General features: G+C 35.8%; 1 pseudogene; it reads left to right on the top strand.

The window, feature by feature from the left end:
* The first annotated feature begins 203 nt into the window (after positions 1–203).
* Positions 204–12,751, top strand: part of LOC105749365 — a 72,076-nt pseudogene continuing 59,528 nt past the window's right edge.

The following is a 12,751-nucleotide window of genomic DNA, read 5'->3' as shown; positions in this document are numbered from 1 at the left end:
TGATGAAAATAACACTAGCCTAAGGGATGTACATGACTTATGTTCAAATATCTCACTCCTCCAAACTCAAAATTTCCCATTAAATATGTTTGACCTTGGAATAATTGTTTTAAAAATCTGTGTTTCATTTTTAAAGGACCATAGGTCTAAGTGATAGAAAGAATCTTAGCTACTTAGATCTTTACAGGTAAAGAAAGTGAGTCATGAAGAAATTAAAGGACTTACAGGAAGATCCACAGGTAGGAAGTGATGGGCAGGGATTCAAATGAAGCAGAGATGCCAGTAATCTTTCCACTGTACCGTTCTGTCTCACCTGTTTAAAAACACTGGGGCTCAAACTTATCTCATCTGGTAGCATAAAGTTAGATATAAAAAGTCTGAATACTCTTTACAAATACATGGAAATCAGACTTTCAACTCAGCCCAGACATTTTTGTGTGCTCTTATAGTAATTCCTAATTGGTAAAGAAAAAAGCTAATGTAATGCTATGCCCCTGCATAAGGGGCAGAATTAGTACAGAGCTTCTTGAGAGAAAAAAGGCAAGGTTCTAGATATTTTAGAGCTAATTGCCTTCATTAATACGAAATAGTTCCACAGAAGCCAAAATGATCCAGCCTTCAATTATACTTTTGTGAGAAATACAATAGCTTCTCCAAACCTCTAAACTTTGATATAATAAACTTCCTTGAGTTTGTATTAACATAGCTTGCAATAAATGTCTTGAACATTTATTACCCTAGTGCCATTCATTATATACTTTTAATAAAGATAATTGAATTGTTTTGTCTTGAACTGTCATCACAAACCCTTCTGCCTTACCAGGTAACATGCATTTTTGCTTGCAGAAATTAAAAATTAAATCTAGATAGAGACAGACTCACTTTATAAATTCATGGGAAATGAATAAGTTAATGGAAAATATTGTGTTAATAGTGTTCCTCTTTCCAAATTCATTTTATCAGAGTACTTCCAAAAAAATTTTTTTTTGGAAAGGTCCCCAAATTTGTGTGTGTGTGTTGAAAAGCTATTGTGCATCTAACCAATTTAGGGAAATTAAGGGGAAGGGGAGATTAAACCAGGGAAATTCATGTAACCAGGGAAAACATACCAAAGCTAGAATTAGAAGACATGGATTATTGGGAGAATCAGATCACTTAACATATATAAAGCATTTTGAAAACTTTAAAGTGTCATTATATAAATATTATTATTATTATATGGCAGACACTGTGCTCATTGGTGGGAACACAAACAAAATGAAACAAAAATGTCCTTTCATTCAACAACCTCACATTCTATTGGGAGAAACATGCGCAAAGATAAGTACATAGAAAAGCCATATTTACTTTAGTAAAGACCAGATTATTAAAGGAATTTATATTAACATTTGAGAGCATGGGGAAAGGAGGTGGCACCCATGCTAAGCTTTGAAGGGAGCAACATATTCTAAGAGGCCGAAATATTCAGAAAGAGATTCTGTGCTGAGGAAAAGAAATGTCATTTATGAGGAACAGCAAATAGGTCAGTTTGACATTTCACAGAAGGTGTGGAGGGAATCATGTCATCAACCTGATAAGGTCAGAGCCAGATAGAGAAGACTTTAAAGGGCAGAAGAGTTCTTATTTTTCCTAGAGGCAATAGAGAGCCATTGTGAGGATTGTAGTGACATAGTCACTACAATTTTGAGTTGGGAATATCAATTTGGCAACTGTGTGGGGAAATGGATTGGAAAGAAAAAAGATCAGAGATAGTGAAGGTAATTAGGAGGCTATAGAAGTAGTGGCACACTAGCTAAAGTGCTAGATCTAGAGTCAGACTCTTCTTCCTAAATTAAAATCTGATCTCAGACATTTATTAGTTGTGTGACCTGTTACTTGTTTGCCTCAGTTTCCTCATCTACAAAATGAGCTGAAGAAGTAATGGCAAACTACTTCAGTATCTTTGCCAACAGAAACCCTAAATAGGGTCATGAAGAGTCACATATGATTAAAAAGTGACTGAACAACAAAGAAATAGTCTAATGCAACAATTCTCAACATTTTTCATCTAAGGATCCTTTTATATTTAAAAATTATTGAGGACAGCAAGAATTTTTTGTCAACATTAAGTTATATCTATTAATATCTAATGTGTTAGAAATTAAAACTGATAATTTAAAAACATTTATTAATTTTGAAATAATAATGCTACAATTTATTTTTGAGAAAAAACAACTTGTCCAAATTTTTAAAATTAGTGAGAAGAATGGCATTGTTACATATTTTTGCAAATCACTTTACTGTCTGGCTTAATAGTAATAATTAATACTTTTAGCAAAGTAATAGGATTTAAAGTAAATCCACATAAATCATCAGCTTTCTTATATGTCAGAAACAGAGCACTGCATGAAGAGAGTAAATAAAAAAATCCCATTTAAAATAATTGTAGACAATATAAAATACCTGGAAGGACACCTGCCAAAACAAATCTAGGAACTATATTAACACAATTCGCACCCTCTGTTAATTATTTCATATTTATCCTGTTTATTATTTATGTTGTATATGTGTGTTTGTATTTTGTCTTCCCCATTAGATCCTTGAAGTCCTTGAGGGCAGTAGTATTGTCTTTTGCCCTTTTTTGTATCCTTACTACTTAGTACAATTCCTGGGACATACTAATCGCTTAATAAATGTTTGTTGATTGATTGATCTAGTTTTTCCTGGGTTTTTGAGACTGGAGACTCCCTGAATCTGGACTAAGAATTTTCATACCTCCACAGAATATGAGACACCACCAGGATCTTTTGTGATATGGACTCCAAGTATTGACCAGGAAAAGGAGTGTAAGATCAATGCAAGTTCCAGAAGAATATCCATTGGTCTTAATTTTCTTCTATATCAGCCCACAAATATTAGTCACTGCTTGGCACATTAACACATATATAGTAAATTTCTCTAATCATGTAATCAAAAACATTGATAGGAATTATCAAGTAAATAATTGTTCTTCTCTCCTAGCATAATCTTGACCTGGACAAGAACTGGAAAAATACTAGAATTCTCTGGGAGAATATACTAAGAAGAAGATTGTACTAGAAATCATAAGTACTAAGTTAAAATTCTCATTTTTGCCACTTTGTAACATTTAGTGAAAAGTCTAATCTTTCCAGTTCTCTCTCCTAATCTGTAAAATAACATGGCTGGAGCAAATGGTCTCTAAGGTTCTATCTAAGTATAACATATGATTCCTTATCAACTGAAGTATACCTTGTTTTTTGTTTTGGTTTGGTTTTTTTCAATCTGAGGCTTTGAAACTTAGGATCTGTAAACTTTAAAAAGTTAAAAAAAATAATTTTAAAAAATAAATCTATTTTAATATGATTGATTTCCATTGTAATCCTATTTATTTTATTTTATACTTAAAATAAATTATTCTGAAAAGGGGTCTATAGGCTGAATTTTTCAGACTGCTAAAGGAACTGATGATAAAAAACCGCTAAGAACCTTTGTTTTAAATGCTGAATATAAAAATCAGTTTCTAATTTCCAGAAAGACTGTTTCTAATTATAAGCAGCTAGTTGGGACAGTGGATAGAATGCTAGAATTGGACTTCAAATCCTGCTTAAGCCATTAACAAGCTTTGTGATCCTAGGCTAGTCACTTAAACTCTATTTGCGTCATCTGTAAAAAGGAGACAATAATAGCATCTACTTCCCAGGGTTGTTGTGAAGATCAGATTATAATATTTGTAAAGTACTTTACAAACCTTAAAATGCTATATGAACGCTATTATTAGCTATAATTACTACTGTTACTCAGATCAACATATATTCAAAAAATTTCAGAATTGAAAGGAGCTCCAGAAGCTAACTAATCCAACTCCTTCTTATCTAAAGAAAACTTCTCCCTACCAAATCTTCTACAAATGGTCATTTACTATTACCTTAAAAATATGGGAAACATTATTTCCAGAGGCAATCTATTCCATTTTTGAACAATTTTAACTGTTAAGAAGTTTTCCCACATTACAACTAAATCTGCTTCTCTGTAATTTCTGCCCATAATTCATAATCTTGACCTCTGGTAACAAACAAAAGTCTAATCTTTCTTCTGTATTACAGTATTGCAAATACTTCAGGCATATTTGAAGTTATCGTGTTTCCCTTAAGTCTTCTCTAATCTAGGAATACTATCACAAATTCCCTTCCATTGATCTTGTGGCATTATCTTCACTGTCCGAGTCACCCATTTTTAGAATCTATTCTAATTCATCAATAAGCTTTTTAAAATGTGATGCCCTGAACTGAGAACCATACTTTTAGATTAGAGGTTAGCAACTTTTGTCCATGGACCACTTATGTTTGTATATAGACTGTGAGCTAAGAATGGTTTTTACATTTCAAATTATTATAAAATTAAATGATCACATTAAATAATATTAAATGCTTAATATATAAGTACTATATCAAAACATTATACTAAATTATTATAAAATATAAATTCATATTAAGCTATATTAAATATTAATATACAAACATTATATCAAAAAGTAAAATGATACTAAATTATCATTAAAACTAAATTATATTAATTAATGATATTAAACATTAATGGACAAATATCATACCAATGACATATTAAAACATAATACTAAATTATTATAATTTAAATGATCTAAAATTATTCTAAAATTGCCTAATTATTTTTAAGGCATAAAAATAATTATTAGCTTGTAATCATACAAAATGAGCAGCAGGCTTATTTGGCCCAAGGTCTGTAGTTTGCTAATTCTTTTTCTAGGTTATAAATACATCATAAATTTGAATTAGCACCTCCCTATTCTTTTATTTTTTTTATTTTTTTATTTAGTAGCCTTTTATTTACAGGTGATGTGCATGGGTAACTTTACAGCATTAACAATTGCCAAACCTCTTGTTCCAATTTTTCACCTCTTAACCCCCACCTCCTCCCCAAGATGGCAGGATGACCGGTAGATGTTAAATATATTAAAATATAAATTAGATACACAATAAGTATACATGACCAAACTGTTATTTTGCTGTACAAAAAGAATCAGACTCTGAAATACTGTACAATTAGCTTGTGAAGGAAATCAAAAATGCAGGTGGGCATAAATATAGGGATTGGGAGTTCAATGTAATGGCTTTTAATCATCTCCCAGAGTTCTTTCTCTGGGCGTAGCTGGTTCAGTTAATTACTGCTCCATTGGAAATGATTTGGTTGATCTCGTTGCTGAGGATGGCCAGGTCCATCAGAACTGGTCATCATATAGTATTGTTGTTGAAGTATATAATGATCTCCTGGTCCTGCTCATTTCACTCAGCATCAGTTCGTGTAAGTCTCTCTAGGCCTTTCTGAAATCATCCTGTTTGTCATTTCTTACAGAACAGTAATATTCCATAATATTCATATACCACAATTTATTCAGCCATTCTCCAACTGATGGACATCCATTCAGTTTCCAGTTTCTAGCCACTACAAAAAGGGCTGCCACAAACATTCGTGCACATACAGGTCCCTTTCCCTTCTTTATAATCTCTTTGGGATATAATCCCAGTAGTAACACTGCTGGATCAAAGGGTATGCACAGTTTGATAACTTTTTGAGCATAGTTCCAAACTACTCTCCAGAATGAGCACCTCCCTATTCTTATGCTGTTTTAATACACCTTAAAATTGCCCTAATTCTTTTGACTTCCATGGTACTTTATTGGTTCTGTTTGTTGTTTTTCCTAAAATCCTCAGGTCTTTTTCATAAAGATTATCGGATCATATCGTCCTATAATTATAAAGCTGAATTTTTGATCCAAATACCAGATTTAATGTGTTTTTCTGGTAATGTCATCTTATTCAATTGGCTCCATTGTTATAGTCTGTCAAAATCATTTTAGAACTTGGCTTCATTATCTAACATGTTACTATCTTATCTATTTTGGTGCTATCTGAAAATATGATACATATAAAAATGTGGGTCAATAAAGGACCAGGAACATAGACTTGGATCATTTTGCTAAACTGTCTCCCAGACCAACATTGAGGCATTAATGATTACTCTTAAGGTACAGTCATTTAAAAAGATTTTGGAATTCATCTATCTGTATTGTGTTCTCAAGAACAATACAGTATTCAAAGATGTCACTGAAAATTAGATGTATTATGTATTCACTATCCTCCTGGATCTGGATCTATCAATTTAATAACTGTTGAGTAACTGAAACCTCATTTTTTTAAGTACCTATTTACTATGTATGAAACACTGAGTTAAATAGTAGAGATTCAAAGAAAAGGCAAAAATGGACCCTGTCCTTAAGAGCACCAACATTCTAATGGGTTCATCTCCAATCTCAGTGGGGACATGTAGTTAATCATGGACGTACAAGATATATACAGAGTAAATTGGATATAATTGCAGAGGGAAGGCACTAGTGGAAATGGGGAAAAGAAGGACAAGGAAACTCCTTTTAAAGAAGGTAAAATTTGAGCTAAATCTTGAAGGAATCTAGGAGCTGGAGATGAGGAAAAAGAGTATTATAGGCATGGAAGCACAAATGAATTATAGTGTGTGTTGAATAAATGGATAATGACCAGTCTTGACTCTGGAAAATAAGGAAATGAAAAACATTTCCCTCCTCACAGTAAAGAGGTGGAATTCTACAGATGTGAACTGTCTCATATACTATCAGATATAGTTGCTCTATTGATTATTATTTTTTTTTTTCTGTGTTACAGGGAAGGATAAATGAAGGATAAGGAGGATGTGTTAGGCAACGACTATGATGGAAAACCCCCAAAGGCACCAATAAAATATTTTTAAAAGGAATGTGTTTTTTTTTAAGTCTTTTCCTCTAAATCTCAAATTCTCTAATCCCATAAACTGTTCTATGGTGTCTTACACATCCAGGCATTTAACAATCTTTTGTTATTAGAATTGAATTCTAGTCAGCTTAGTGATTACAGCTTCTTCTTCCAAATGCTGAAAAACTCTAGTGAATGGGAAGAATTAGATAGGAAGATAATCTTACTTCAAACATTTACTAATTATGTTACTCTTAGCCTCAATTTCCTCATCTGTAAAATGAGCGGTCCAACTCACTGACATATGTTACTTTCCAGCTTTAAATCTATGATCTTATCCTTTATATTGTATTCTGGCTCTTTGATAAGAACTAAGATCAATCTCATCAACCAAGATTTTATATATATAAAAATTAAGATGGCATTTGCCCATCCTCTGGCATATTTATTTACTGGTTGACTGATATTTCACCCATGCTCCAAAACTTTTCAAAGATCATTTCCAATAGTTTTTCAAAGTTTTAGTTAGTGTTGAGAATGGGAAGAGGATCCCAAAAGTTTGGGGCCACAGACTAGTGTTGCAAGGTATCTCAAAAGAATTTGCAGGCTTGAACCCATTTCCTTGTCAAGAGGCAAAGTTTATTGTAATTATAATGCTGATTACAAGCAGATTAAATTCCAAAAAAAGTTAGCAAAGTCCTAAGAGAGAAGAGACCCCTTTATCCAGCTTTCTATCATGACATACAAATTCTATGCCCAGAGAAGTGGTCTCTGGAATTTGGTTATCACTCAACAGATTATCTGAGAAGTGGGCTCTGAAACTTAGTCCCACTAACAAGATTATCAGTCAGCAATGAATTGAGGAGGGGTCTATTCGGAATCAGACAGATTGGGTGTGTGAGTTTCCTGGGGCAGACTCCAAAACCAGAAGATTTAAGATTAGTAAGAACAGAAGCTCCCCAAAATCAGGAGACCACAAAATCATTACTATATTACATCATTTCCTCCTCTCAAGCAGTTGTCCCCTTAAAGCATTTGGGACAAAGGGACGAAGGTCTCATCTTCTGGAGCTGCTTTGTGCTGATAAGGGGTGTAGAGCTGTCCCTGCCTAGTGGAGTCCAGACTGGGGAGGGGAGGCAAGATGGTGGCAACATCATTTAGTGGGATGCTGGATGTCAGAATCAGTAAGTCAGTGGCATTCAGGGTGAACGGATAGTTGGAAGTTCATAGCTTGGAGCCTGGAGGAAACTAATCTCACAAGTAGGTTAAAAATGCAGGGTCCAAATATGAGCAAACAATAATAATTAAAAGTGGAGTTAGTGGGGACAATAGCCAGGAACCCCATCCAGAGGAAGGCTGGGGAGGAGATGAGGCTATCATGAATGCCTCTGGTCCAGATAACTTTTTCTAGGGTAAGTACCAAAGAATGTTTTTCCCCAAATCCCTATTTTTTCCCCTTGAAGGAGTGAAGGCAATGTCTGAAGCAGTGAAAGGAGAACTCAGACGGAGTACAAGTACCATAATGTTTAAAAAGTGTCAAGCATTGGGTAGAGAGGATGACATACAGAGTGTAGATAATAATTTATCTTAAATGGGTTTGATCTTTTTTTTTAGCAAAAACCTCTGAGCCTTTACAATCTTACAAGGGAAGGCTTTTACCCAATTAGGGAAGGTGACAACAAAAAACAAAAAGCAGTTTGAAGTCCCTGAGAGAGGCCATGTGTGGAATCCATCTGCCATTTCTTCCCTAAGTATGTACCCTTCCTCCAGATAGACTTCAGAATGGGGCAAGGGTGGTGGGAGGTTAGCAGCCCTTTCAAAATTACTTGGGCACAAGCTGGGCATATTTGACAGATCTCTTTAATTGTTTCTCCTAGTTTGTGACCAATGAAAATAGATTTCACTAGGGATTGAAGAGCATTTTATTTCAAGTGAGTAGCTTAGTTTAGGCCATAGAGAAGTTCCCACTGGCTGGCTTCATAATTTGGAATATTAGTTCTCAGGAGGTTATGAAGAAGCTTCAAGGAAGGTAATATAGAAGCATTATGAGCAAGTTTGCCAGAATAATTTTGGAATGGATATTCTACAATTATTATGTGGGTAAGACATCCTTTCTGTCAAGGAGACAAAGGATAGTCAGTTAAAGTTATTCTCCTGAGGGGTAGCTAGTACAAATGGGGGGGGGCATCCAGGTGGGGATGGTGACTTTTGGGAATGGGGCCTTTGCAAATAATGCATCAGGTAGAATATATGGGCTGCCATGAGGATGCTGAGGGAACACCCAGCAATCCTGAATGCCCCCACCGCCCACAGAGTTCCCTAGTCTGACTAAGGAGTTATCTCCCCACAAGCAGGGACCATAGAGTGACACCGAGAGCTTGAGAGAAAATACTAAGAGCAAAGATCTTGTCCTCGGAGTGTTGTTATACTTGGAAAAAGTGGAAAAATAACAAGAAAGAAAGAAAGAAGAAAAAAGGAGGGAGGGAGGGAGAGAATAAGGAAAGAATGAAGGAAGGAAAGGAGGGAAGGAAGGAAGGAAGGAAGGAAGGAAGGAAGGAAGGAAGGAAGGAAGAAAAAGGGAGGGAGGGAGGAAGGAAGGAAAGAAGGTGGGAAAGAAGGAAGGAAGGAAGGAAAGGAAGGAAGGAAGGAAGAAAAAGAAAAAAGAAAGAAAGAAGGAAGGAAGGAAGGAAGGAAGAAAAAAGGAGGGAGGGAGAAGGAAAGAAGGAAGGAAAGAAAGAAGAAAGGAAGGAAGGAAGAAAAAAGGAGGGAAGGAGGAGGAAGGAAGGAAAGAAAGAAAGAAAGAAAAGAAAAAAGAAGGAAGGAAGAAGGAAGGAAAGAAAGAAAGGAAGGAAGGAAGGAAGGAAGGAAGGAAGAAGAAAAAGAAAAAAGAAAGAAAGAAAGAAGGAAGAAAAAAGGAGGGAGAGAGGGAGAGAGTAAGGAAGGAATGAAGAAAGGAAAGGAAGGAAGGAAGGAAGGAAGGAAGGAAGGAAGAAAAAGGAGGGAGGGAGGAAGGAAGGAAAGAAGGTGGGAAAGAAGGAAGGAAGGAAGGAAAGGAAGGAAGGAAGGAAGAAAAGAAAAAGAAAGAAAGAAAGAAGGAAGGAAGGAAGGAAGAAAAAAGGAGGGAGGGAGAAGGAAAGAAGGAAGGAAAGAAAGAAGAAAGGAAGGAAGGAAGAAAAAAGGAGGGAAGGAGGGAGGAAGGAAGGAAAGAAAGAAAGAAAAAGAAAAAGAAAAAAGAAGGAAGGAAGAAGGAAGGAAAGAAAGAAAGAAAGGAAAGAAGGAAGGAGGAAGAAAAGAAAAAAGAAAGAAAGAAAGAAAGAAGGAAGAAAAAAGGAGGGAGAGAGGGAGAGAGTAAGGAAGGAATGAAGAAAGGAAAGGAGGGAAGGAAGGAAGGAAGGAAGAAAAAAGGAGGGAGGGAGGAAGGAAGGAAAGAAGGTGGGAAAGAAGGAAGGAAGGAAAGAAAGAAAAAAGAAAGAAAGGAAGGAAGGAAGGAAGGAAGAAAAAGAAAAAAGAAAGAAAGAAGGAAGGAAGGAAGAAAAAAGGAGGGAGGGAGGAAGGAAAGAAGGAAGGAAAGAAAGAAAGAAAGAAGAAAGGAAGGAAGGAAGAAAAAAGGAGGGAAGGAGGGAGGAAGGAAGGAAAGAAAAAAAGAAAGAAAGGAAGGAAGGAAGGAAAGAAGGAAGGAAGGAAGGAAGGAGAGAAAAAGAGAGGAAGAAAGAAGAATGCATGCAAGCTAATTTTTAGTGCCTCAGCCGTCTGGGCCATTGTCACTCTGCAAAGAGCTGGGCAGGCCAAAAGAAGTTCCCAGTGGCTGGCCTCTGGGATTAGAAGCTGGCCTGAGGGTGTTTGAAGCCACCCAGAAGGAGAAAGGGAGTGTCCCCTTGTTTAGCAAAAGGCTTGTTTCTGGGAGCTGTGAAAGAGTGTAGGCCTTGGGGAGCTGGGGAGTTAAAGGTGCCCTGCTCAGGGGCAAACAGGGAGCAGCACAGGCAGTTGAATCTGCCAGCCTATTTCCCTTGCATATTTAATAGGATAATCTTTTCTGTCAGAAGTCCCCTTTCTTTCCACATAACCCCATGAGCATGAATCTCAGAAATGATCAGGTGGGAAACAAAGAAACAGAACTGGAGAACTGAGTCAGAACGATCCACCTTAAGCAGAGGCTAAGGTTGTCCTCCCAACTCTTGTCCGGATAACCCACCCCCCAGGAACTTACGGCACTTCTCTGGAAGGGTGGGCTACTGACTTGATGATCAGGCAATCAAATTCAGAACTCAAAAGAATTATCAGTTACAGTCCCAACAGATTTTCTCTCTAACAGCAAATTCTACCAATTATAGTTTAGGGCTAGATATATTGTTTTAAAAGTTTACCAGGACTGACACATGTAAGAGATTTTGTTTAACATGTTTTATATGTTTAAATTTATCCTGGAGTAAAGGATCAATCATTATACAGGCTTATAGATTCTTAGTAAATGCATTCCTCGTTTAGAAACTATAAATACTAAACAGGCTCAGTTCTCAGGGCAGATGACCTTGCCTATCCTGATGATTTCAAGAAAACTGGCGAACTTACAAATTAAGGGGAATTGACAGAGACTCCAGGGAAGGGGCTGAGCTTGCTGTTACCCAACCATTCTTAGTGCTTTTGTGGGCCGTGCTATTTGATACCTCCTCCCATTCTATGAAGGGGGAAAAAGTGTTACTTCACATTTGGAAGTAAACTGATAAGGTTTAACATGATGACAATGACTTCAAATAACTTAGTAAACAATTTTAGAATTTTCCTAATAGCCAAATAGTCTTAGCTGTAGTTTCTATTCCTTTAAATAAGTTTCCCTTTTGTTTTAGGGAGAAAATAAGACAATTCTTAAAATTGAGATAGAACAGATTTTAAAATTGACCTAATTTTAGTTAATGAGATTTCCTAAATTCTGATTAAATGTTCTAGAATGAGTCTAGGAGTCCTCAAACTACCCCAAGGGCCAGATGCAGCAGCTGAGGATGGTTATCCCCCTCACCCAGGGCTATGAAGTTTCTTTATTTAAAGGCCCACAAAACAAAGTTTTTGTTTTTACTATAGTCCGGCCCTCCAACAGTCTGAGGGAAAGTGAACTGGCCCCCTATTTAAAAAGTTTGAGGACCCCTAACTAGACAAACTGAATTGCAATTTGGCTATTTTCAAATTCATAGAAATTATTTCTCTTTTGTGAGCCAGGAAAAGAGTTAAGGTGCCAGTTTTTTACTGACAGGGCCCTCAGAATTCTGACTCTAGATAACTAGAAAGCAGTAGCAAACTGCTTTTCTGTTTTCTTAAAGTTCCAAAACTCTTCTGTTAACACTATCAATGCAAATACATTACAATTTACATATCCCTTTAGTGGGCTTTAATTAGAACGCCTTTAAAATTGCTTTTACTATCATACTTCAGAAAAATTTGCAAATTACTTTACACATACATAAAAATCATTTATCTATTGGTCGCATCTTTAAAAAAAACCCATAAAGTTATCAAATATGAAGCAATTATATCCAATAAAGTGGTTAACATTCATATAGTTCGTTGCATGCTAAGCACTTTTGCAATCATGTTTTCCCTGCAGTTCTGCTACCCCTATTTCTACAGTTGAGGCAGAATTTGAGTTTTAATTTGATCTGAGATGAGAGGGGTTAGCAAACAGAGGAACTTAGGATATATTGATCTTGCTAGAGTGGACTGGAGAGAATCTCTTATTACCTTCTATGGTGTTTTCCCAAAGGAGCAGAAAGGGACTCTGGACAAGATAGAAGTCAAGGAAGGGTTAGCAAAAAGTTGCTAATTACCTAGTTTGTTTTTTCCTTTCTTTTTCTTTCAGAATGGGGTAAATTCCTGGAATAATCCCCAGTGTTTCAGGAATTTTTCTTGCAATCTTAAAATGACTAATTGCCAAACTTCTTAATCATTGCTTTCAAAATTTTGAG

This window comes from Sarcophilus harrisii, chromosome 1, assembly GCF_902635505.1.
Source record: "Sarcophilus harrisii chromosome 1, mSarHar1.11, whole genome shotgun sequence".
Taxonomy (NCBI): domain Eukaryota; kingdom Metazoa; phylum Chordata; class Mammalia; order Dasyuromorphia; family Dasyuridae; genus Sarcophilus; species Sarcophilus harrisii.
This window is presented reverse-complemented; position numbering and strand designations above follow the sequence as displayed.